This window comes from Alexandromys fortis, unplaced genomic scaffold (assembly GCF_014885135.2).
Source record: "Alexandromys fortis isolate MF-2015 unplaced genomic scaffold, M_Fortis_MF-2015_v1.1 scaffold_5, whole genome shotgun sequence".
NCBI classification, from domain to species: Eukaryota; Metazoa; Chordata; class Mammalia; order Rodentia; family Cricetidae; genus Alexandromys; species Alexandromys fortis.
This window is the reverse complement of record NW_026067924.1, coordinates 915729-942331: the sequence shown is the minus strand read 5'-3', so window position 1 is coordinate 942331 and position 26603 is coordinate 915729. Positions and strand designations below refer to the sequence as shown.

Below are 26603 nucleotides of genomic sequence, written 5' to 3'. Positions count from 1 at the left end.
TCGGGACCGACAAGCTTTGCCTTTCACTTCCCTTGCTTTATTTATGTTTTAACCCAAGGAAGTACACAGTCAGTTCTGCAGCTCATGGCTCCACTACAGGGAGCAGATGTCCCCAGTGTGAGGGGTTGATACCCAGGAATGCCTCTCCCTTCACTTCTCCTCCCTTGGCAATGAGGAAGCCCAGAGGCTCTGAGTAAACTTCCAGTTATTCAAATGTCGCATAAATGTATGAATCCTTATTTTCCACATTTATACCTGGGGCTCCTCCCAGTAGCTTCAACTGTCAACTTGAAATGGCCTGGAGTCATCTGAGGGAGTCTCAGTAGAGGGATTGTCTAGAGGAGGTTGGCCTGTGGCCATGTCTTGAGGATTGATGGGGAGGGCACAGTGCACCGTGGGCAACACTCTAGGCAGGTGGTCCTTGGCTCTAGAAGAAAGCCAGCTAAGCAAGAGGATGTGAACCAGCCAGAGAGTGAGGCAGTGAGCAAGATTCCTCCGTAGTTCTTTTCTCCAGGTACTGAGTTTCTGCCCTAATGTCTCTCAATTGATGGAGCCTGGGCCAAAAGTGTAACCCAAATAAACACTTTCCTCCCGCAAGTTGCTTTAGGTCAGAGCATTTTAACACACAGCAACTGAATGAAACGAGAACAGGACTTCAAGCTTCTGGACCCTCACACTTAGTTTTATGCTGACTTCTATGTTGGGTCGTATAGCTCTGGAACCAGCTGGGATGCATAGCAGCTTCTCATCACTGAAAGTGTGTCTTGTCTGGCACCCTCAGCTACAGCAGATGGCAAGGTTAAGAGTGTCCCAGATGCATGAATCCAAGCCAATAAATCCACATAGTAGAAGAACAGGGGGGATGGTGCAATGGTAAAGGCCTTGCTGTACAAGCCTGACGACCTGAGTTTGATCTCCTGATTCCATGTAAAAAGCCAGGAGCGGCGGCCTGATTATAATCCAAGCACTGGGGAGGATAGATAGACAAGTGGGCCCCTAGAGGCTCTTCCATCTCAGCCTAGTTAGTGAGTCCCAGATCCCACTGACCCACCCACCCTGTCTCAACAAAGAGGCTTTTCCTAAAGAAAGACACCCAAAGCTGACCTCTCAGGCTAAATCTTTTAACACTATTCTGAGCAAGCTGAGGATTTCCCATTTTCATCATAGGGTGCCAGGCGCTGATTTAAAAAAAAAAAAAAGACTGTGACTATGAACAATTTAGCGAGGAAAGAGTTTATTTCACCTTATACTTCCAAGTAACAGTCCCTAGTGAGGGACGTCCAGGCAGGAACTCAAGCAGGGCAGGAATCTGGAGGCAGGAGTTGGAGCAGAGCCATGAAAGGGTGCTGCTTACTGGCTTGCTGCTCCTGGCTTGCTCAGCCTGCTTTCTTATACCATCCAGGACCACCTGTCCCGGGGTGGCCCCGCAGTGATCTGGACTCTCCCACATCAATCATCAATCAAGAAAATGCACCGCAGGGTTTCTCACAGGGGCCAATCCAGTAGGGAGGGGCATTCCCTCAGCTGAGCCCCTCTTCCAAAGTGACTGGGTCAAGCTGACCTAAGACTAGGCAGCACATCCACCGAGTCAGATTAGAATTGAAAACTGGAATCAGGAAGTCCAAAGGCACAGCTGAAATATGGTCAAAGAGAAAGACAAGACTCCAAGGCGCCACCGCTGGGCCAGGGCTCTGCTAACTAACAGGTAGGGATAGAATGTGAGAAATTTTGTTCAAGTTTCTTTTCTCTTTTTCTCTTGAGACAGGGTTTCCCTGAGCCCAAACTGGTCTTGAACTGGCTAGATAGGTAGATAAGGGTGACCTTGGATGCCGGGTCCTTTCTACCTGCCAACTGCTAGGATGATAGGCATCTATCACGATGCCCAACTTGAGTTCTGAAAACAATTCAACCAATCTAAATGATCATAATATAAAAGCAGCGGAGCTTCAGAGTGTACTTATAGTTTTCTGAAAAGTTCTTTTGCAATTAGCAAAGAGCAAAGTATTTCTGTGCTTGCAAATTTCACGGAGTTAGGAGATGTATCTGAATTGATGTTATGGCTAATCACACTAAAGATTTCTGGACCTTTCTACTCCTCAAATATCTACTACCTCTGTCCAATATAATGGGCGCTCTCCCTCCCTCCCTCCCTCCCTCCCTCCCTCCCTCCCTCTCTCTTCTCTCTCTCTCTCTCTCTCTCTCTCTCTCTCTCTCTCTCTCTCTCTCTCTCTCTCTTTGTGTGTGTGTGTAGGGCCACTTCTCTGCCCAATTTTATACCAGGAATGAGGAGATTCAATGAGTTTGAAACTGAGGGCTATCTCCGGACATTTGGAAGCCAATAATCCCTGTCTCTCAGAACCATCATGGGAACGACTGTGTCTCTGCATTAGCTACCCAGGAATGGCTGTGTTTCCACATTGGCTACCTAGCAGTGATTTTTAAATTTAAGACTGTTGAAAATGAGTAATCTATACATTAGCGTCATCAGATGACTGATTCCTTGGAGAATCTTCGTGGAAACGTTTGGTTGGTCTCAGCTTTACAAACTTGGACTGTCAGCATCTGAGAGGGAGCTGGGAGACTCCTGCAGGAACTGTGGTATGTCTCCAGCTGGCCTGGTGCACACAGCTCAGGGGCCTGTGGATTGGGTGGTGCTTTCTTTCCTCATTGCCTTTAAGTTACCTTGCTACCCTCTGGGCTGGCTGGTGTCCCCCCCCCCCCCTTCTGTTGCCTACTGGAGCTAGGTCTCTACCTTTGGATTATATTAACTAATTATTAACTTCAAAGGGTGGATGATTGCTTCATGGTAATAGCACTGCAGGGGGCTTCAAGATGCCTCAGCTTGATAGGCCCTTTGGACACTATCCTCTCAGGCTTCCCGGCAGCTCAGGACTTTCAGGTGGCCCCCTACTGAGACTGACTGGTTTCCTGAGGAGGAAACTAAATATCTTGCAGTGGAGGGCGGTGAGGGCATCTAGTCCTGTCTGGCTTCCTGAGCTAACACCAGGAACCTTAAGCAGCCAAAATCTTTAGGCCATAGGGTTCAGGTTTCATACAGAGCTGTCCTGTTTACTTAAAATAAGCAGCCTGTTCAAGACATTTTGGACCACTTCACTGGGCTGCCTGAGGGCACCTTACAAAATGTTGTGCAACCTGCTTGTTGTGAGGAATTTAGAAGACCGTTCTAGAAAGGTGTCCAGTATTAGTCAGCTGAGACTGCATTGAGTGTCTGTGTGGACTCTGAGAGGGGTAAGAGGCTTAAGATAAAAGGTAGAGAGACTCTGGAGAGATGGTTTAGGGGTTAAGGGTGCTTGCCCACGGGCAATGTGGGATCTCAGTCGCCATGTAGCATGCTGGGCAATCCCTACAAGTTCCTGTAACTAGCTCCGGTTGGAGAGGAGAGAGGAGGCTTGCTGGAGTTTGCTGAGTCATGAGTCCCTGCCTGACTCATGGAGAAACGCTTCCTCAGTGGAACAGACAGAGAGTAATGGAGGAGACAGTGCCATGCTCTCTTCTGGTCTCTGTACATGTGCACAAGCACTCAAACCTGCACGCTTATGAGCTTGCATTCACACTGGCACTACCCATTCACAGATGACACAGATGCACAGACACATACAAATAGATAAATATCAATTCTTTTAAAATTAATAATATTACTAATTCTTTGAGAATCTCATATATGCATGCAATATTTTGGCCATATGTTCTTCCCTCTCCTCCATCAAATTCTTCCCAGATTTACCCCCAACTTTAACTACCTTTGTGCTTTCTCTTGCTTTTTTTCCTTTTCCTTTCTTTCTTTCTTTCTTTCTTTCTTTCTTTCTTTCTTTCTTCCTTCTTTCTTTCTTTCTTTCTTTCTTTTTTTTTTTTTAAAACCCACTGGGTCCAGTTTGTAGGATCCACATACTCATGGGTTTCAGCCAAACTTGGAACTCGGTTAACCTGCCAGGAACCACATCTGAGTCTTCTTCTCTCAGAACCTATCAGCCAGGGTTGTAAAGAGTTCATCAGCTAGGGTGGGACTTATAAGTGCTCCCCTTTCTGTACTGCAGTGTGGCTGGCTTGATCTTGTGCGGGTCTTATGCAGGCAACCGCAACTGCCGTGAGGTCATTAGTACACTGGTCCTGTCATTTCCTGAAGATACTCTTTTGCTCTGGTCCTTATCCATCGTTTGTTCTCACAATCTTGGCAACCCATCTTCTGGAAATGGTCCTTGGAGGGTGTGTAATACAGATAGCAGATGTCTCATTGGTGACTAAGCTCTCTATCTATATCAGGGTCACCATTTAGCCATGGCTCTATCTTGCCGCACCATTTATTAGTGTAGTTCACAGGGTTCATGGCTAGGAAGAATTCTGATAACTTGCTGAAACCAAATCTTAAATTACGTAGTGCTTAAAAAAAAAAGTCATGGGGGAGGAGGGAGCTACAGTGATAGTGAAAGAGCCACCCTCCCACACAGTACATTGGAGGTCTGGGCTCTTGGCTAGAACATTCTTAGGTGTACATATCACTCTGGATCTTCTGAAACAAAGGTTGTCGTCTACTAATCTTCTGTTTAAAAATCTCTAAGTGATTTTTAAATCTATATTCTGTGACATTGACTCACCAAAAGATGGCCTGGGTCCCATATTTTATCCATCTGTTTGTCATCTTGTCTATCTCTCTGTCCCTAGTCTCCAGTGTCCCATCATCTCCAGTTTAAAACAAAGGCTGCTTATAGACAAAGAGCCTAAAGCAACTCTTAATATGTTAAGAAGGCTGATATCTGCCCTCTCCCTACAAATGCAGATATAGCTATTATCCCTATTAAGGGAAAGACATTTGGAGTGGAAAGGGTGAGAGGGGGTGGAACAAACACTTATTGAATGTCTATGATCGATGCTGTGCACATGAGCCATGAGAGCCTTTGAAATCACTCTACAGGAACAAGACTTCGTTCATCTTACCAAATAGGGAGCCGGAGTAATCTCTCTATGCCTAATGTTTCAGGCTGAGTAACTTCTGGACTTCATGGTAAGGCTTGGGGTTCATCAGGACCCAGGATGAGATAGCGGCATTTCAGGGATACCGCCAGGAAAGAGGAAGCAGGGCAGGTGAGAGTAAGCCTCTTTGCCCCAGCTCTGGGCAGAGCTGTGTTGTTTCTACACATTTTTCAACCTATCCCTGAAATTTCAAAATCCAAACTATTGTAAACCCCCAAAATCTTCGAATGATGAGCTGATGCTCCCGCTGGAAAATTCCTTAGTATGAAATTTCATTTCATTCACAAAACTATTAAAGACAATTGCTTGAAATGAGCTTAAGGGTATGTGTATAAGACACATACAGAAAGAGGAGTTCTTGTTTAGACCTTCATCACAACCCCAAGAGAGCTTATCATATATATGGAAATATTCCAAGTGCTGAAATAAATGCTTCTGGATGCAATAATTTTGGATAAAGGATAATCAAGCTAATCTATCTATATTGGATTGTCTGGTTATCCTTGGCTATATAGTGAGTTTGAGGCAAGGCTGAGCTGTATGAGATCCTGTCTCAAAAAACAAACAAACAAACAAACAAAAAACACAAAGAAGAAACACTTTAGTATAAGCAGCGGTTGCCCCTTAATTCAGTCATTAGAAACGGGACTGTTTCAGACCTCCAGGCCATGGGGGACAGGCAGAGGGACAAAGGACTTAAGACTCTCTAAAGCAGATGCCCTTGTTTCCCCAGATGCCCTACAGGTAACCAGTGCCCCTGAGAGTTTCTGTCTGCAAGGTCTGCTCTTTGTACCCGTGCGTTTGCACCTTCAGCTCTCTCCTTCTGGAATGCTATTTCCCAGAGCCCTTGGCAGCCCAGGCTGAGTTATCTGTCCCCACCTGTGTGGTCTCTTTGGGCACTCCTCCATCACAGTGTGCCATCACGCTGCGCTAATTGTTCATTTACATGACCCACCCACTCTCAGTTCTGTGTCTTTTTATCTTTACACCCTCAAAGCATAACAGAGTGTCTAGCTCATACCGGAGGCCTCATAAATATTTGCTACATGAGTCAATGCAAGAATGTGTGGCTGTGTAAAAAGGCTGGCTTTGGACATAGGGCATGGACGGGAGCTGGAACCATAGCGCGTTCAGTAGCAAGAAGTGGGAATGGAACGCATGAACTTGTGCACATATCGAGGTCAGGCAACTTCTTCCCACGAAAGTTTTGAGTATGACCAATCGGAGAGTAAAACCCTAATTAGCCCTTCTGGTAAGTGAAGTGTCATCCAGAACATTCTTCCTCATCACGCCCGATGGACAAACGTGTCCAGTATTATTCTGTCTGACGTGCTTGTGCAACACTGAGCCTGATCCTGGTTGGATCATTTCTTTTTTGTTTTTATATCTGCTTCATTTCAATTATAGAAGTAGCTCTAGGAAGCTTCCCCTGCTGTACACGGAGCCCCAAAGAACAATAAACCTGCCCTGGGCAAGGGAGGACTTTATGCCTCTGAGTATGGAGGGTTTCTGGCAGACAAATGCCACGGAAATGCATAGAATGTCAAGAATATGAAAGCAAGAATGACTTTTCTGTTGGAGTTTCCAGCTTAGGGGATGCATTCCTGTCTTAGCTTAAATAATGTGTCTGCAGAGGAGGAAACAGAGACAGGTGCCTGGGAACTAAGAGTTAACAGTGTCTGTGTTTGCTCTGGCATGAAGGGACACATGCAAGCCTTTTGTTGTTGGTTCTCAAAGATCCTCTGTTGTCACAAGTAGAGACACTGCGTGACCCAGACTGAGCCTCTTTCATGCTGCGGGCTCACACAGTGCTCGTTGCTTCCAATTTTGTCTCTTTATCTTCCCATATCACAGGTTTTCTACAGTAGTGTTGAACAGTTCCAGTGAGCCTGTTCATTTGTCATCTCATATTTCTTATAAAGAATATTAGGATTATCAATTTTGAAAATGAGCGTAAGATTTATTTCCAGGCCGTTCTTTCCCATGCCATGAAAACATTGCATGTGTTACCTGAGACCACACGCCGAATGCCTGTGTGGGTTATATTTCTTGCAATGCTTAATTGATTAAGAAGTAATGAAAAGAAAATCTACAGGCTGGAAGCAGAAGCAGCTATTGCAAGACTGTACTAGTCTCTTTTCTGCTAGTAATGATTAAATACCACGCAAGAAACAGCTAATGGAAGGACACGTTTATTTGTGCTTGTAGTTTGAGGGTACTATCCATCATGGCCAGTAAGGGCTTGGAGATAGATGGGGCCCTTGACTGTGGCAAGAGGAGCATGCGAAGTGGCTTGCTCGCATCTGGGTGCACCAGGAAGCAGAGAGAGGCTAGAATCTGATCCAACTGTAAATCCCCTCTTTCACTAACAGATTTCCTTCAGCTAGGCGCCGACTTAAAAATTTACATACATGCTCTAGACAGCACCAAACAGGAGGACGTTATCCCATCTCTCTGACATTGATGGGAATGTCCTGATCATTAATGCAAATGCCTTCATCTCAAGTCCTGATCAGTGAAGATGCTTTATGGAGATACCCTAATTCGTGCACAGATTATCTATGGGGGATGCCCTAATCTCACACACAGATCATCTTCAGGAATGCCCTAATGTCATGAACACATCATCTACAGAGATTCCATAATCTCATGCTCAGATCATGTGCAGGGATTTCCTATTCTCATGCAGAGATCATCTGCTATGCCCTAATTCATGCACAGCTCATCTATGGGGATGCTACAATCTCATGCACTTGTCGTCTGCTGGGATGCACAATATCATACACAGAACAACTAGATGGATGCCCTAATTCATGCACAGATCAACTATGGGATGCCCTAATTTATGCACACATCATCTACATGGAAACCCTAATTTCATGCACAAGTCATGTACTGGATGCTCTTATTTCATGCCTGTCATCTGCATTTGACAACAAGTACGTGGCAAAGATAGAGCAAATTTTAAGAAGAATAGAGATTTTAAAAATGGCTTCCCTGAGAGAAAGGGGCACTGCTATAATTGAATAATTGGATCAGGAGTACCTCGAAAGTCTTACCTTCTAGTGGGTGCTACTGGGAGATGATTAAAGCCTTCACTAGTAAGTCCTCGTGAAGAGCTTGCTAGTCACAAGGTGGAAACCCTGGAAAGGGGTTTCAGGGCTCTAGCCCTGTACTGGTATATTATTTGTATTTTGATAATCTTGCCTGAAGACCAGAGATAAATCTAAATCCACTAGTGGACAGGCAATGGTAACACACACCTTTAATCCCAGGATTTGTGAGACAGAGCCAGATGAATTCAAGGCCACCCTTGGGCTATGCAAGATCAATACAGAAAGAAAGAAATTCAGGTGGTGGTGGCCTACACCTTTAATCTCAGTACTAGGGAGTCAAGTGTCCTTAATCCCAGCACTAGAGGGAATATAAAATGAGAGGAGAGAGAGGCTGTCTGCTTAGTCTGCAGTCACTCAGCCTTGGTAAAGGTAAGACTTTTCTAGTGGTTTGGCTGCTTTGCTTTTCTGGCTCTCGGGTTGAATCCCAAACAGGGTTCTCTGGGGTTTTATTATTCGTGTTACACAGCCCCTTCTGTTCTGTCTCTGTTTCCTATATTCCACACGGTGAACAACTTTCCCCTGCCATCTGCTCTTTCCGTGATGGACTGACTTGGCCAAGACTCAAAGATACCAAAGCCAATTGATTGTGAGTAAACCCAAATAAACCCCCTTTTGAAAATAATATGCCCAAATAGCGCCCCTTTCCTACTATCGTTGATTGTATCCTGTATATGGTCACAATAACAGGAAGTTTACACAGGTACGCAGTACCTATGGAACATAGGTATCAAGCCCCGTTTTGCTTCTTTCACAGTATCTCTTATAAACAATTTCCACTTTAATGTTATGACCTTTAATTTAAGAGCCTTCATTGGATTTCTTGTGATGTAGGCTCTATTTTTGGCCAATTTCCCTAATATTATAAACAAATTCTCTTAACTAGCTAGCATTCAAGATTGGTTTACATAAGACAAAATATGCCTTATATTGATGTTTTCCCAAGTTCAGTGTTGTACATTTTAAGTGTAAAGTGCAAATTTCCTATTTTCTATTGTGAACTTGGCTTGACCTACAAGGCAATCAATGTAGTTGTTTTACGGTCCACACAGATGTATGTGCTTGGCCTTGACATAAAACTACAATTCTTAGCTCTATTACATCACAGCAATGCTACCACTTATGATGGGTCCCCAAGAATAAACAAAATGTTAAGTCCTAAAAGAGTGTGGCATTCAGATGGTAGGAACAATGAGGAAGTCTCCCTTTTTAACCTCTGCAGAATGGTCACAAATAGCACATTGGGAGTCCAAAACCCCCAACAGGTACCAAAATCTGTGGATGCCAAAGTCCATTTTATAAACAGTGTATGTTCACATATAGCCTACACTTATCACACTGTATATTTAAACTCATGACTAGGTTACTTATAATACCTAACACGGTGAACTGCTGCTGTGTTTGACGGGTCAGGGAATAAGAAGAGAAAGTGTCTCTGTGTTTGGTACAGATACAGCTGTTGTAGGTCTGTACTAGTTATGCTTCTTGTTGCTGTGACCAAACATCTGGCAGAGATCAATGTAAGGGAGAAAAGATTGAGGGCATGGTCTACCATGATGGGGAAGGCAGGGTCACAAGAGCGGCTCTTGACTGTGTTAGCAGGGGCACATGGCTCACGTCCAGCAGACTAGGAAGCAAACAGAATGCAGAAAGCAGAGTCAGGACGCAAACCTCAAGGCTCCTCCTCCCTCCCACCTCCCCTCCCCCATGACCCAGTCCATCTTGCTAGGCTCCATTCCTGAAGATTCCATAATCTCCCCCAAACAGTGCCTCCACCTGGGGACCAAGTATTAAAACATGGGCCTGTGATGGCCATTTCCAATATAAACCCTTGTTTTTTGTCATTGGCTGAGTCCACACAGAAGGAGTGCTCTGAGACGGAGAGCTGATTGCATTGCGCTTTATTAATACATGGGACGGGAAACCCTCGCTCAGAACTTCCTGCTCCATCTCTGGCGTGTGTTTTTGCTTTTCTCTCTGGAAGATGACGGATAGTACGCTTTTGTGGCATAAATTACCTGAACAATTCCCTGCAGACATTCTTGGTGTAGAGAGAGAGCCCCACTGGTTCCGTGTTCCTCTCTTTGCAGCTGGGAGAACACAATGTTCCCTCAGGAGCCTGGCAAGACCTCATTAAGCCGGAGTGTTTTCACATGGTCCACTGCTTAGCTATCTGAGAAGAAGGGATTACCTTCCCACGTCCTCTACCTAAGGGTGGATCAGACCTCTTGATTGCCCCTCCCTACCTGCTCTTATGCCTCTTGTAATGCTCAATATTCAATAATTTGGGGGGGGGAAGAACCCCGGTGGCATACCTGGACACCTCATCTTGAAGAATGTGTCTGGTTGTGCTTAGTCTACTGACGTATCTGCATATAATATGTAAACAGAGTTATTAATCACCTGGCACCTCCTAGCCATCATCTTCTGTCTAACTTCTGGTGTTATTATAGTCTGATGTGCTGTTGTGGGAGTTTCTAGGGCTTTTTATTGTTATTATTATTGGCTCCCCACCAGGCGTGGTCAAATGTTTGCAGACAAGGTCTCAGTCAAACTTTAAAACTAAAAGGGTTCCTTTTACATGGCCAGAAAGCAGTGGCCCCACCAGTTTTTCCAGATGCATCTTAATCGTCTTCTTTGTGCGTCTCCTGGAGGGCATATGTACAAATACATTAAATATGTCAAGAGGATAACCAGTGAGGATAACATAGTCTCAGACTCGGCCTTACTAATTCAAGCTATCTCATGAAGGAAACACAGTGGCATTATCGATCCTTTCCCCTTTCAGCTCCATCTACTCCACATGCACAATTACCAGACAGTTATATTATGCGTTAATCTGTGCATACCAAAGAGAATAGGGAGTTCATCATACCCTTGGTCTCAGGCAGGCAAGATGACTTTGTGGCTAAGCATGCTTGCTGCCAAGCCTAACCATGGGGGTTCAACCCCTGGGACCCACAGTGGAAGGAGAAAATTAACTTGAACAAGGTGTTCTCTGACGAGATGGATACCCTCACCCCCAAACACACACTCACCCACTAACACACACACAAATAAATAAATGGAAAAAGCCAAACAAGCCTTCCGTTTCTGCTAAAGTTGTCACCGGCTTCCAGCTCCCCATTTCTGTGACCATTATCAGCATCCTTGGGGTGACGGAACCCTTGGCACCACTTGTCTTTTTGCTCATGGTCATCACTACCAGACACCTCAGAGAAGATTCACATCTGGATTGTGGCTCCAATCAGTTCACCTGCACCCAGCCTTTTTATCTACCTTCCTCACAGCTACCAGAACGAGCTTTTGTGACCAGCTTTTGGAAGTGTGGCGAAATGTCAATCTATTTCCTAAGGTTACCGTGGATTGCCTTTGTTCTCCTTTCTCCCTCTTCTCTTCTACCTTTCCCAACATGGACTCCCAGTTGGACTATGCTTGTGCTTCACAAATATCACTAGGTATCTATCCTATATTTTGACTTGAGTCTTCCCATGCATGTTCCCTTCTTAGCTTTTTCTGCATCTCTCAAAAATAAGAACTGATCACTTAGGGAATGACCCTTGAGTCAGGCTTTTATTTCCATTATCGCTGACTCTATTTTTTTTTTTTTTTGGTCCCTGTAAGATTCTAATCTGCTAAAATTTAAAACACTACTAAATAGCTTCATATTCAATGTCTTGTTTCATTATTGCTCCAAGAGTGGGCATCTATGTCACCTTCGTGACCATCGAGCTCAGGGAACGTCGTGGAAGAGGAGGTGGGAAGAATAAAGCAGCCGGAGGAAGGGAACGAGGGTTGTGGGGTGTTTCCTCCTGGACTGGACACAGCTATTGACACCATGAGCTCATAGCAGCTGAGGCTATTCGTGTAAGATCCAGTCAGCAAGTATCCCAACGTGGAAGGACAGATGATTCCCAGGCCCACCCCTTAGCAAGGAGCTATTGGCAGGCGATAGTTGCAGGGTGAAGGAGAACCATTCTTTTTGAAGGCAGGGCCACTGGTAGGTTTCCCATGCTCCAGTGGATGACTCCACCCCCATGCACATATGGACACTGGCCAGATGAGTGATTACAACATATAGTAATTTTAAAGTAAGACATGATGCTGAGGGGGTGCAAATTGCAAGGCACATGGAGGTGTTTTCTGTTTTTTTTTTTTTTTTAAACTGAAGAAGAAAAATGATTATAAAATAAAAATATAGACTGTAGAGATGGCTTATCCAATAATGTGCTTGCCACGCCATAATGAAGACTTGGGTTCAGATTTCCAGTGGCCATGCGAAAACCCAGCACAGATCCAAGCTGGAAACCACTTATTTATTTAATTTATTTATTACGGTGTGGCTGTAATTAATACTACATGGCATGAAGCCATGTGAATAGATCCTTGTCTCCTCCTGGGCATATGCGTGAACCCTGGGATGAGTAAGCAGTTCTTAGAATGCTGAAGGGCTGGTACAAAGCCTGAAGATCAATAAATTCTGGCTGCACCTTACAGCCAGTAGGAGCATTTGCACACGCACATACCCACACCCACACAAATAAAGCATTGCAAGAGGACCTACCTACCCTCTGAGATCCTGATTCAGCGTGGTTGTGTTGGAGCCATGAGTTCATCTATTTTTTTTTTTTTTTAAAGTGCCCGGACTATTTTTTTTAATGCAGCAGAAGTCAGAATGTCTATTGAGTGCTTCCCACCTACTGCTATTAAAGCTAAAGGAATGCAGTTTAATGGTGCGGAGGTGACTTCCTTATGGTAGTCTTGAGTGCTTATTTCAACCACCTATCAAGGATCCAGGCTACCCAGATATATGCTCCTCTGCACACATACACAAACAAGAGCACGTAGACACAGGTGCCTTTCCATATAGACTGTATTCATCATCAAAGATAGTAAACGTTTCAAAAACGTAGCCAAAATGCTTACTTATTAAATATTGAAAACATCTGCTTCTTCATTCAAGGAATACAACTGCACACTACATAATGACATTTCAAGTACTGAACAATAATCACATATATGAGGTGACCCCATAAGGGTATAATGGAGATGGAAAATGGCTATGGCCTAATGATACCTTGGCCATTGAATTGTGTAGCTCAACACATTTCTGTGTAGTCAGTGTAAGCAAACCTGTGTGGCCAGTCGTATATAGTTTAGCACATGTTACGATGTTCAGGGTACAATACTTCATAATGATACAGGGCTATTTATTGTTTATGTATTTGCTCTACTGTGTGTGTGTCATTGTTTTAGAGCGCTCATTAAAATCAAGTTTACTTTGAAATAGTAGGTTAGGAAAGGTTTCCAAAGAAAGGGTTAAAGAGGGACACCAAGTCAATTACTGGTAAGTAAGGAATTTATTGGAAAAGTTGTTAATACCATGGACAGACAGACAACATTATGTTGGAGAGAGGCGCTCAGTGGAGTTCAGGCTCTCAGTACTAGAGATAGACATGAGGATGAGAGCTTTGAAGAGAGGTCAGGGCCCACGTATCAGAAGTGGTGCATCTGCATGTACCTTTCTAAGGACTGGGGAGTGAGACTCTCTGATTCCCAGGTAGAAGGCCGAGAAAGAGGAGGGGAACAGAATGAATACTCTCTTTGATGTAAACTCACTTCTTCCTTGGGTGAGAGATTCTAGCAGTGGGAAGTCTGTTATCTAGGGATGCAGATAAGGTCTAAGCAGGAAACTTCTCAGTATCTGTGAAGTGGGGAGAGCTGTGGCAAGGTGTTGTGGACTGAGAAGCAGCTGAATTCTAACACTGCATCTTACAGCCCAAAGCCTGGCAGTAGCTTCGTATGCTTTGTTTGCTGAGTCTCTTTACTGCATCGTTTTCAACTTCTGCTTGCTTTTTATTTTGTGTTATTTTGTTCATCCCGAAGCAATAAGCTACCCCATAATCACCTATGGGGCGATTAATATACATATTAATATGTCACATAGCCTAAGTGTGTAGTAGGCTGCACTATGTAGTTTGTATCAGTGGAATCTGAGATTTGCATGATGAGGAAATCACCTATCAGACTTATCTGGATGAATGTCCATCATCAAATACTGCTATACTGAAAAGGAACTGTTTTACCAAGGCCCATGAACTACTGGAATATGCATTTGACAGCAATGCAATCTGGAAATTCCTTATTGAGTAGGTCAACAAAAGGAAGAAGACAAAACATGTGTATGTGTCATAGTATTAGAGTGGAGAAGCATGAATTTTTCATTGGGTTGAATATAAGGATATATATAGTTCTCCATGTCAGTCAAAAATTCTTGTGTTAGCTGAGGGCTTTACAAAACAAGCAAAGAGCCATGGGTAGCACCGGAAGAGCCCCCGAGATCAGCCATTGGGAGGACAGTTTGTGGGAAGCTAGGTGTCTGCGAATGAAGTTGTCACAGATCATCAGCCTTTGCCAGCCATTGGTTGGGCTCCTTGCAGCAGAACACATAGCAGCAAAGGGCCTCTACAGTGCCCGACAGAACACAGGAGAAAACTCAAGCGACATTTGCTGAAATCCAAAGTTGGCAGCCCTGTGGACCAAAATGCAAATCTTTTAGTCTTTGTGCTAGAGGAGCCCCATAGACATCATGCAACTGCATCCCAATAAAACTTTGTTCCCAGAAGCAGTTAGGAGACTAGCATCTGTAACAAACCATAATATATCCAATTAAAATATCTAATTGTTTTGAATTTTTGTGACATTTTCCTTATAAGAATTCTGGAAATAAGAGCAGAGATCAATGATTCAATATGACATCCATTCTCTGGTTTATTTTTTCATAGCTTTTTTTTTTTTTTTTTTTTTTTTTTNTTTGGTTTTTTGAGACAGGGTTTCTCTATAGCTTTGGAGCCTGTTCTGGAACTTGCTCTGTAAGGCATGATGGTCTCAAACTCATGGGGATCTGCCTGATTCTGCCCCCCCCCCCGAGTGCTAGGACTAAAGGTATGAGCCACCATCATCCATTCCTAGCATTTTAAATGACTACCCAGATACTCACAACTCCTTGAACCAAATAAATAAAAAATATTTATTTACAGATGGTTTAATTTCAGGTTTCTAGCTACAATTAACAAAATAAAACTAAGTCTTTGTTCAAATGGAGCTGGCATTCTAGCAATGACATTTGATAAAACAACTGGAGAAAATATATAGACAAATGATGATAATGTAGATGAAATAGAGCAAGGACAAGTGCAGACTTCTCTAGACGGCAGCAGTGGGGGAGATTGCATTTTAAGTGACATGGGTCAGAAAAAGGGTCACTAAGAAGAAGATGATAGCTGAATGGGAGGATGGTATGAAGGCAAGATGACTGTTGGTCTTGTGCTGTAGGAATTCCTATTACCAGTAGCCTTTAAGTTACCTGGCCTCCTATTCTATTTGTGTTTATGTAAAGTGCACGGCTGGCCTCTTTTCTGACTGTGGGATTTGGTTGCTGTTCCCCATTCCAGCAGAAGATTGTGACTTGTGAGTCTACCCTTAAATAAATAACCCTCTATTATTCTCAATTCTGAACTAGTGTGGGATTTCTTTTAAGCGTCTTTCTTCAGTCTTGGATGACAACTTATCTAAATGAAGAGATGACTATGACTAGTGAAACACATTTGTGTGTTTGTGGGGTCGTTCCAGAGAACCCTGACACCTGGGCAATGAGGGGGAGAGGGAGACACGTCCTGAATGGGAGTCATACCTTTCAATGGACAGGTGGCATGGATAGAAAGGGAGGCTGGAGGGAAGCAGCCTGTGTGCCTATAAACGAGCCCCATCTTCTTCTGCATCTGTGCAGTTCTCCATCACCATTGCTGACATCAGACATCAGTTTCTTTGACTTTTCAACTTAGACTTGGTAAGAGTAATTCTCCCAGAATCCTTCAGGCTTTCTACAGCTGATTAGCACTGCTGAGGCACCTAATTTTTTGGCCTAGGAATCTGGTTCTCTGTTCTGCCCATCACTGGTTTACCCAACCCCCTATTGAATATAGAAAGCAAACTACAGAAATGCATGAAACAAATATTTTTGGAGGGAAAGTCTACTCTTGAAAGCAAAAGTGCACAGTGATTTATATGATTGGAGCAGAGTGAGGAAAAAGGAAAAGTAAAACAAGAAGTCAAAGAATTGAGAGATCAGGTTCTCTGGAGCCTATGAGCTTCTGAGTAACTATGACTGTAAATTGTGAGGGACATGAAAATCCATGGGATGATTGTGAGCAGAGGGGGACACTTAACACCCTCACCATGGGTGTGGTAATGATCTAGCAGTGAAGGAAATCACAAGAACAAAAGTGTGAAGAACCATGAGGACTTTTGTATTTTAGTGGCTTGCAGCACTGTGACTAAATACTTGACATAAACCATGTAAAAAGATGACCTCTTATTTAGGTTTATGGTTTCTGAGGTGTTAGTCAACTATAGCAAGAACACACCCAAGTCAGCTACTTCCTCCAACTAGTCCCTAACTTTTATCACCGCTTAGCAATGCCTCCATACGTCAAATGCATCAAAAGAATTATTCATTTATGATGTCACCGAACTTAGGTGTAACTCTTTCTGGGAAATTTCTAAAAGATACAGAGAAGTGTGTTGCTACTTTCCTAAGTGTTTTTCAACATAACTAAGTCTACAGTCAAGATTAATCATTTAATTTCTAAGCTACAGATGCCACAGTCAGGGTCAGAACAGTTGCAGGAGCCAGCAAAGTCTGAGTCCTGATTATAAAAAGGTGTTAAGACCATATTGCTGACGGTACCATGCACTCAAATCATAGGACAGGCTGGGGCTTACCTGGAAGCTTCATCCGTATTGATTAGCTTTCATTGTCTTGGAAGGTACTATGTATGGTCCTTGACGAAAAAAGAGTCACCATTTTACATAGCTGTGAACTCTGCCAGATTTATTTTACTGGTGAGATATACCCGTTCATGTAGTAGTGGCACAGATGTCATGGGAGTTACCAACCACTTTCTGCTTGGATAGAAGGCCCACTCCACAAGTTGAAATTATATTTGGTACTGTTATTAGGGAGCCCAAAGGCTCAGTCCAGACACAAGTTCAGTATTGAGAGGAGAGGTGGGCATGCACCACCTGGAGATCTGAGTGAGCATGTCCCCACAGGCTCATAATTTCAATGCTTAATTCCCAGTTGGTTGGGCTGCTTGGGAAAAATTAGGAGGTGTGGCTTTGATGGAGGAGGTGTGTCACGGGAAATGGACTTTGAGTTTCAATACCATCCAAAGTTAGCTCTCTCTCTCTCTCTCTCTCTCTCTCTCTCTCTCTCTCTCTCTCTCTCTCTGTTTGGTGGTTATGTCTGAGCCTGTAAGCACTCAGCTACTGCTCCAGCACCATGCTGCCATGCCCTCTGACATGATGGCTATGGATTTATCCTCTGAAACTCTAAGCCTCAATAAATGATTTCTTCTATAAATTTCCTTGCTCATGGTAGAGAGAAAAGTGACTCCCAAAAGTTGCGCTTTGAGCTCCATATGCAACCCATTATACAAAGAAAGAAAGAAAGAAAGAAAGAAAGAAAGAAAGAAAGAAAATAAAGAAACAGGTGACCATTTTTAAAATGTCACTTCTGACTAGGAGTAGTTCCCTTTCCTTCCTTTTCTGTGAGCTGAGGCATCCGCTATTCACTCAGCCTGAAAATCATAATTTTGGACTTCCTCATTTAATGAAATGGTGCAGTTGCTATTTTTAAACTCTTGGCTGCGGCAGAAGAGCAGAGCTTCTCTGTGCCCTGACGATTGCTGCTTTTCCAGAGCTGAACTGGTTAAGGCCGAAGTTTGGCTTCCTTCTTCTGTCCCCCTTCTCCTTTTACCTCAACGGATTTTGTTTTCAGCCCTGCATTGAAGTTTCTGTGAATAACAATGGAGGAAAGACTTCCAAGTTCTTGGTAATCATTAACCTCTTCAAGGCAGGCGTAACCTTCCGCCTCCTGGCAAAGTCCCCACAGGAGAAGGTCTGTGAAGAGCATGCATCTAGGGCAGAGCAGTAGAAAGCCAAAGGAATGTGTCTGTGACACTGGAAGAGGAGGCACATGTGGGGCCACTTTATGGACCCACTGTCTATGGGAGGCAAACTCACCCCAAAGGTCGGGAGAAGGGCCCCTCCAAAGGAGATCTGGCTGAAGTCTCTTTCCCAGCCTTATCAGCTGACCGATATTTACTTCACTCCCCCTTTTCTCTCAGTGCACAGATAATGCCAGGGCATTTGCACACGAGTGTACCTACAAAGGTGGACCATAAAGACTGGACTCAGATAATACTGTTTACCATTTTTTAATGTGATAATACTAAATCTTTGAAGTTGTATTTGTCTGCATTTGCAGACTTTGTTGCTCTCTCTGTGTGTGTGTGTGTGTGTGTGTGTGTGTGTGAGAGAGAGAGAGAGAGAGAGAGAGAGAGAGAGTACGTTTGTGTGTGTTTTATGTATATGCATCTGTGTGCTTGCATTTGTGTATTAATTTACTTTGGGCTGCCATAAGAAAATAACATAGGCTGGATTGAATCACCATCTGCATTTTAACACAAAATCCCCAGAATCTCTGCCTCAACTTTGCTTTTGAACGAGCTAGTCTCTGCAAAATGCCCACCAGGACAGGCTGCCCTGACCTTTGGCCATTTCTGTTCAATAGGATGGCAATGGAGGCTTTTTCCACCCAAGGAAGTTGCAACCCCGTAGTCTGATAGTGCAGACAGAAAAAAGAGCTCCTGGCTGGGGGCTGTAGAGGGCAAGTGGATGCCACACTTTTGTTTCCTAGATATCCCACAGCAGAAAGCAGGAAAAGAAGCCATAGATGGGCTCTCTCACTGGTGGACTTCTGTTTAGGCTGAGGAAGAAGGAACCCAGCCAAAGACCGGGAAAAGCCCATGCTTCTGGTTAAAGATAAACTGGCAAGGCATTTGAAGAGCGAGCTGTTGGTCCACTGGGAACAATAGATAAGTTAAAGGCCTGGGGAGTAAGCCAAGTTCATCCCTGACTAATTCTGTTAGGAAACTATAAATGCCATCAGACCTGGCCACTGCAGTGCACTTGAAAAGATGTACTCAAGGCGATCTTGACTCTCCCCTTGCTCTTGCCTTGACACGGACAGAGAGAATTTATCTTACCCATCTATCCATGCTTTACTTTCATGCTTATCCACTCTCTACTATCTGAAGGGACCTCTCCAAGTGTCAGATATAGGTCAGTCAATTTTTAAAAAGTCTTATGTAGGCATTAGTTTATCTAAGTCCTTGCTACTTAAAGTAGGGAACACCAGCTGCATCACCTGGTGATGTGGGAGTGTCATATATCAATCTGTTGATTTCATTGGTTAAGTAATAAACACACTGCTTGGCCTCATAGGTTAAAGCATTGGTGGGAGGAATAAACAGAATAGAATTCTGGGCGGAAGAGGAAGTGAGGTCAGACTCTGCTCTGCTCCCGGACAGGATGGACGGAGGCTAGAATCTTCCCGGTAAGCACACCTTGGGGTGCTTACACACATCATTAGAAATGGGCTAGTCCAGGTGCGAGAATTAGCCTGTAAGGGCTAGAGTTCATGGGCCAAGCAGTTCTTAAATGAATACAGTTTGTGTGTTGTTATTTCGGGCATGAGCTAGCCAAGCGGCCGGGGTGTTGGGGACGCAGCCCCGCCGCCCCTATTTCAACAGATGGCGCCCAGACGTGTGGACAACTGAATCCACAGAAAGCCTGAAAAAGCTTGGGAAAGAGTAAAGCATGTTTTCTTGGTAGCAGCAGTTTCTCGGGTCTCCTCTGCTTGTTAGAAGCAAGCAAGCACTCTCATCTAAGAGAGGCTTCCTGACTCAGCTTCAGCTGCAAAACCCTGCAGCTCATTAAGAGGTCCTGCCACAAAACACTTAAACGGTGTTGACGAAAAGCTGAACGCATGCTTTTCGATTTTCAGCTGTAGCAGGAAAAAAGCTGTGCCGTTTAAAAATGCCGGCTTTCTGGGCTGTCCTGCCACGGCAAACTCTGACTCTTTTACGCAGGCGGTTCGTGTGGTTTGCAAGCACAGGCTGCTGAAGCTCGCTTGCTGGCAGGGACCTTGAAATGCCATAGAGTTGTGGCAGTAAACGTGGCTACAACCGGTACCTCAGCCATGAGGCCGGAAAGCTAAGGAATGGACTGGATCTAGCTGGCAAAGCCACGGCTTTAATCCTACTCATATTGCTCAGTAATTTAAAGGCTCGTGTGGTCAGAAAAAGAGAGATATACAGTAAAGAGATTCAAAGACAAAGAAAATGTTTAAATGATTTACAGTGTGTTAAAAATATATGCAAGCTAAAAGTTAAAAGTTCTTAAAAAAAAATAAGAAAAAGAGAAGTTGTGTGTGGTAGTACACGCCTTTAATCCCAGTGCCTAGAAGGCAGAGACAAACAGATCTCTGTGAGTTCAAGGTGTGGTAGCAAACACCTTTAATCCCAATGCCTGGGAGGCAGAGACAGGCAGATCTCTGAGAGTTCAAGGAGAGCCTGGTCTACAGAGTTATTCCAGGTCAAAGAGATACAGAGAATATAAAAGTAAAAATAAACGAAATAGAGGTTAAAATAAAGCGTACAAAGATGGAAAATACACAGAGAATCTTGATACTGTATACTATTATGCTCTCTTTGAATTGTTTGAATGCTGAGGAAGGAGCAACAGCTGCCAAAAGATATTTGTTTATAAATGCTGCTGAACTAATCCAACGTAGAGATTTTGATGCCTTGACTTTGAAATTTGGATCTAAGGACATGATACTTTGGAAAGGAGTTTCTTTTTTTGTTTTCACAGAGGATGAGACCCTGTTCATTTCTTCTATTCCGATATGGTATGATGGACCACGCCCTCCTGAACGGTTGCTGTGAATACCTTCAGAAAATTGCTTCGCTCAACTGCCAACTGAGATGAAACTAGCACACAGGTTATACCATGAAAGACCTAATTAACGACGCCCCCATTCAGCAGGAAGCAGTTTGGAGAGAAAAAACTGCGCCCATGTTCCCAAATATTGTTTATAAATGTTCTTTTACATTTAAAGGGGGAGATGATATAGGTATGAATAATTTACATTGATATGGATTTTGCTTTAGTGATTTAAATTTAAGGTTAATTTTGTAATGTATATAGGTTGTTAATGAATAATCATTAATAATAGTTAAGTTTGTAGTCATGTTAGTTAAGGTTTTCTAGATGTGCATAGATATATTTTAGATAGGCATTCTTCATATTTTTCAAAGATTATAGAATATGGCATTTTAAATGTTTTAATAACTTAGGACTTTTCATGACAATGAGACACTCTGCTCCTGGCAGCACCAATCTACTTCAAGAGGAAGATGGGCATCGAAGAGGATCCTTATGGAGTTTGATAGCCATTTGGGCAAGAAACTGCTCTTGCCTGGACTATTGCATAAACTGGACACAGAGAACCCGCAGAGAGAGGACTGCTGAACTTGCCTAAAGGTGAGATGATCTTTCGGGGTTCCTGATTCATGAAAGAGTCTGCAAGACATTCTTCAGGACAAGCAGATAGTGACTGCCTTTGAAATTTCCTGCTTTGTGGAAATGTCTGCTGGAAACTATGGGCCTGTAGGCCGAAGATGGATGCCCCAACGGTACAGAGGAACTTTGGGTGACTGTCCAGGCAGCGAGATGTCTCTGTCATTTCTAGAGCTTTGGATGTTAAGTTAAAGCCTTCTTTTTTTTTTTTTTTTTTTTTAAACAGAAAAAGGGGAAGTGATGTGGGAGTGTCATATATCAATCTGTTGATTTCATTGGTTAAGTTATAATAAACCAACTGCTTGGCCTCAGCTTGGAACATAGATGGGAGGAGTAAACAGAATAGAATTCTGGGCGGAAGAGGAAGTGAGGTCAGACTCTGCTCTGCTCCCGGAGAGACCCGACAGCTCTGCTGGAGCAGAGACGCCATGCTCAGCTCTCCCAGGCAGCTGCAACCCACGATGGACTTAGGCTAGAATCTTTCCGGTAAGCGCACCTTGGGGTGCTTACACACATCATTAGAAATGGGCTAGTCCAGGTGCGAGAATTAGCCTGTAAGGGCTAGAGTTCATGGGCCAAGCAGTTCTTAAATGAATACAGTTTGTGTGTTGTTATTTCGGGCATGAGCTAGCCAAGCGGCTGGGGTGTTGGGGACGCAGCCCCGCCTCTTCTTATTTCAACAACCTGGGAGTAACAGCTGATGTGGCACCCCCAGGTCCACCCTGACTTACAGAATCACAACCTGCCTCTGATTTTGTTTTTATTTACATTTTTTTTTGAGGCAGAGTCTCATGTCTCCTGGTGTCAAATTTGCTACGTAGCTGAGGATGACCTTGAGTTTTTGATCATCCTGCCTCCGCTTCCCAAACCACTTTTCTGTGGTGCTGGTGATCCAAGGCAGTCTTCCTGCACGGTAGGCGAGCACTCAGTCACCTGAGCTAAATCCCCAGCTTTTGATAAGATCTCCTTGAATCATATTAATTTATTAATTTGAAGTTTGTAGCTCATTGGCTCTTAGGCATTGCATTAGTGGCTCTTCTGGCAGGCTGAAACCACGTAAGAAGAAAATAGAATCTGTTCACTCGTGTTGTTTACAAGCTGAACCTGTTTATCAGATTAGGGAGGAAGAGCATAGCCTCCTTCCTGCTCGTTGTGAGTGTTCAGGGTTACTATTTGCCTTGTTATACCCAGGTGCTGTGCCTTCTTGAGTCAGTCACTTGACTTTCTGTGACTCAATTTTGTCTTTTCTGAAAAGGAATTCAGAACAGTAGCCAGGTGTGGTGGCACGTGCACACATTCCTGGGACCTGGGAAGTAAGGCAGGAGGATCTGAAGTTCAAGGTCATCCTCTGTTACGGGCTGAATTCTAGGCCAGTCCAGGACACTGGAGACTCTGCCTCAAAAAACAAACCAAATAAATCAAAATAAAACAAAACCAGCAAAAATATGTTTATCTCAGTGAGCTTTAAATTAATTAACTCATGTAAAAAACTGGTGTTGTTCCTAATAGACAACATGAGCTTAATAACTGTTAAAAATAAGTACCCAACAGCACCTACTACAGAGTAATTCCGGTGGGATGGAAGCACTCAGTCATAATTTCCATATACAAGAAGGACAAGCCGGACTGCTCAGATTATAGAGGCATTAGTTTTTTGTGCCATAGCAGTAAGATCTTCTCCTCCTTTATCATGCAAAGGATCAAGGGCAGAACAGTGGAAATCCTAGCAGAGGCCCCGTGTGGATTCAGAGCTAGCAGGAGCACAATTGAACAGATCTTCACTTTGAGGCAACTGACAGAAAAATACCAAGAATTTGGGAAAGACTTATGTCTGTTATATCGACTTCAGGAAGGCATTCGATAGTATTTGAAAGAAAGTACTTTGGGAAACAGTGAGGTTCTACAGGTACCCAGAGAAAATCATAAGAATACTAGAAAATGCCTATAAAAATACATTTGCATCAGTCAAAGTCTGTGGAGAACTAAGTGATCGATTTAAGACAATTGTAGGAGTGTTGCAGGGATGTGTCCTTTCACCAATACTCTTTAATATATTCCCGGAATTAATAATAGTAACAGCCCGGGAGGGTGAGGAGATAGGTGTGCAGATAGGTGGTGTGCGAATCAATAACTTACATTTTGCCAATGATACCGCACTACTTACTGAAAATTCAAATGAGCTGCAGGCCATGGTAAATAGAGTTGTGTAAGTAAGTGAAAACCTTTGTATGGAAGCAAACATCGAGAAGACTGAGATTCAACACACGGGAAGGGCACACAAGGATTTTGACATTGCTATAAAGAATCAGAACCTCAAGCAAACAGTCAACTTTGTCTCTCTGGGAGGAAACCTCAGTTTAAAGGAAGAAACTGTTTCAGACATTAAGAAGTGGATAAGGGATAGCTAGGGCTGCATTCCAGGCACAAGGAGAGGTTTGGTCAACAAGAGATACAAGACAACAGCAAAATTACAAGTATATGAGACAGTTTTCTTAAGCTGCCTTCTTTACAACTCTTAAACCTGGACAATGAAACACTCCTCAGAACAGCAGCTGAATGTGTTTGAGATGGCGTGTCTCAGGAGGACTCTAGGCATCACATGGAGAGATAGGCTGTGCAACAATAACATTAAGAAACATCTCCATCTACAGAAGGAAGTAAACTACAGGATATAACAACGGCACTTGATATGTCGGCCATGTTATCAGAATGAAAGATGACAGACACCTGAAGATAGTACTGCTTGGAGGAGCACATGGGATAAGGAGAAGAGGAAGGTCCCAAAACCATTTAATAGACAGCATAAAGGAAGACTGTGGAACCTTAGGTATGACAATAACACAAGCATCTAGGACTGCCCAGGATAGGAACAACTGGAGAACCGTCATAAATGAGATGTCCATGAATGCTTAAGCACTGCCAGGGCATAAATGATGAGGAACTGCTTAAATACTTACATTATAAAGCTGAGAAATGCTATGATTTTTTTCCTTAAATGCATTGTTTGCTTTTTTCTTATTATTTTATATTGTCTTTCTTAATGTTCTTTAGGTTATTGTTTAAAAAAATCAAAAAAAATTCCCAGCTTCTACCTTTCTTCATAATATCACAATACCCCCATGCTTGGTATTTCATAGGTTCTTAGTGTGATAGAATGATGTGTTTCATATGTACACCTGCTGGAACATTTAAAATTCATTTGACCTGCGAGTGCTCTTACACAGCCAGAACATTGTCTTAGTTAGGGTTGCCATTGCTGTGAAGAGACACCATGACTACAGCCACTCTTAAAAAGGAACACATTTAATTGGGACTGGCTTACAGTTTCGGCCGTTTAGTTCGTTATTGTCATGGTGGAACATGGGGGTATGCAGGCAGACATGGTGCTAAATATGGAGCTGAGAATTCTATATCTTGATTCACAGGCAGCAGATGTGAAGACCGACTCACAATGCCTATCTTGAGCATATATGATGTAAAAGTCCACCCCCCCCCCCAGTGACACACCTCATCCAATGAGGCTACCCCTCCTAATAGTGCTACTCCTGTTGAGGGGCCATTTTTTCCAAACTATCATGGGTGTAGAGCTTCTATCTAGTGGAGTTAGGCATAGAGCACACGTTGGGTTCTGCATCAGGAGGATATGTGCTACACGGGGAGAGGAGATCGTGGATTAGCATCAATATTTAATGAAGGACATTTGGGGAAAGCTTTACTGGCTAGGGAACAGTGGAGAAGATAAAATGAGGCAAAGAAGTGAGGGGCTGTTCAGTGAGACAGTGAGTGTGAGCAGGGGAGGGGTTTTGAGGCACACAGGTGAACAGGTACAAATGTCCTGGGCCCATATCTTGTCTAGGATGTGGAGAATCTCTAGAAGACCACTGTGGCTGGGACAGAGTGAACCAGGGAGAGACGAGAGATAGGGCCACAATAGTGTGGGATTCAATTACCAGGCAATGATGCTGGGGCCTTTGTGACTTTTGCAAGGCTCTGGTGTTACAGGGTAAGCAGGGAATGGATGTGTGTTCTCACTTTAACCATTTTACAGGGAAATAAGAGTGAAGCTATTGAAGCCTGGAGGCAGAGTTGCACCTGATGAAATTAAAAGGGGGAATTGATGACAGCTGAAGAAAGGATAGGGGTGAAAGTGGTAGGAATACCTTAGGGTCATTCAGGGCTTATATTAAAGATAGTGTCTAGGGAATTCATTGAGTAATTGGATGTTGTGGGGTTGAGACACAAGAGAAGAGGTAGGTATGGTTCTAATGTTGTTGAACTGAACAATTACAAAAACCAAGTTGCCATTTAATGATATCGGGGGAAAGAATAGATGTGAGAGGAATGCCAGGCACCGAATTTGAACCTGCAAAGTAAATTTTGCTCAGCTGGAGTCAAGGTAGTGATTCAAGAAAGAGGCGGAGATAGCAGGTTGACTTCCGGACGAGTTTACAGCCGTGTCATTGTATTGGCTAATGAGGGCAGGCAGAGAAAGGATATCCAGGGAGAGGATAAAACCGAAAGCTGGAGTTGATGAAGAGGAAGTAGCAAAGTCCATGGGGAAATCTTCCAGAAGGTTGGAGAAGACCTGAGACTACTTGAAGCTGAATGAAGAAAGTGCTTCGGTGCTTCTGGATGGTTTGAACAAGATGAAATTGGGAATGGACTATTAGATTTAATCAATTCTGTAGAAGCTTCTCATGGGTTTTTATATGAATTGTTAACTTGGAAGGAAGACAAAAACAATATCAGTCTTGGGTCAAAAAAGAGTATAAGGAGAAACAGACATAGCAAGAATCGATATTTTGAAAGTTCTTTGAGAACTTTTCTCTCTAAAATTTAAAAACAAAAAAGCAAAAGAGCTAAGTGACTTCAGAGGAAGACGGGAAGCCATGATGGACTGAGCAAATGGGGGGCATTGTAGAGCACTTGTGTATGGTTGGGATCAGGGAGCACTGTGTGGGGACAAGGTGGTACAAGAGAGGACTTGCTCTTGGTGAGGACAAGAGGAGGTGG

General features: G+C 43.5%; 1 long non-coding RNA gene across 1 annotated transcript in view; it reads left to right on the top strand.

Annotated features, from left to right (window-relative positions):
- The first annotated feature begins 1633 nt into the window (after window positions 1-1633).
- LOC126501553 (uncharacterized) overlaps window positions 1634-26603 on the top strand; it is a 38158-nt gene continuing 13188 nt past the window's right edge. Inside the window, exon 1 of the long non-coding RNA XR_007591713.1 lies at window positions 1634-1705. This is a non-coding gene — a long non-coding RNA (uncharacterized lncRNA). The remainder of the gene's footprint in view (window positions 1706-26603) is intronic.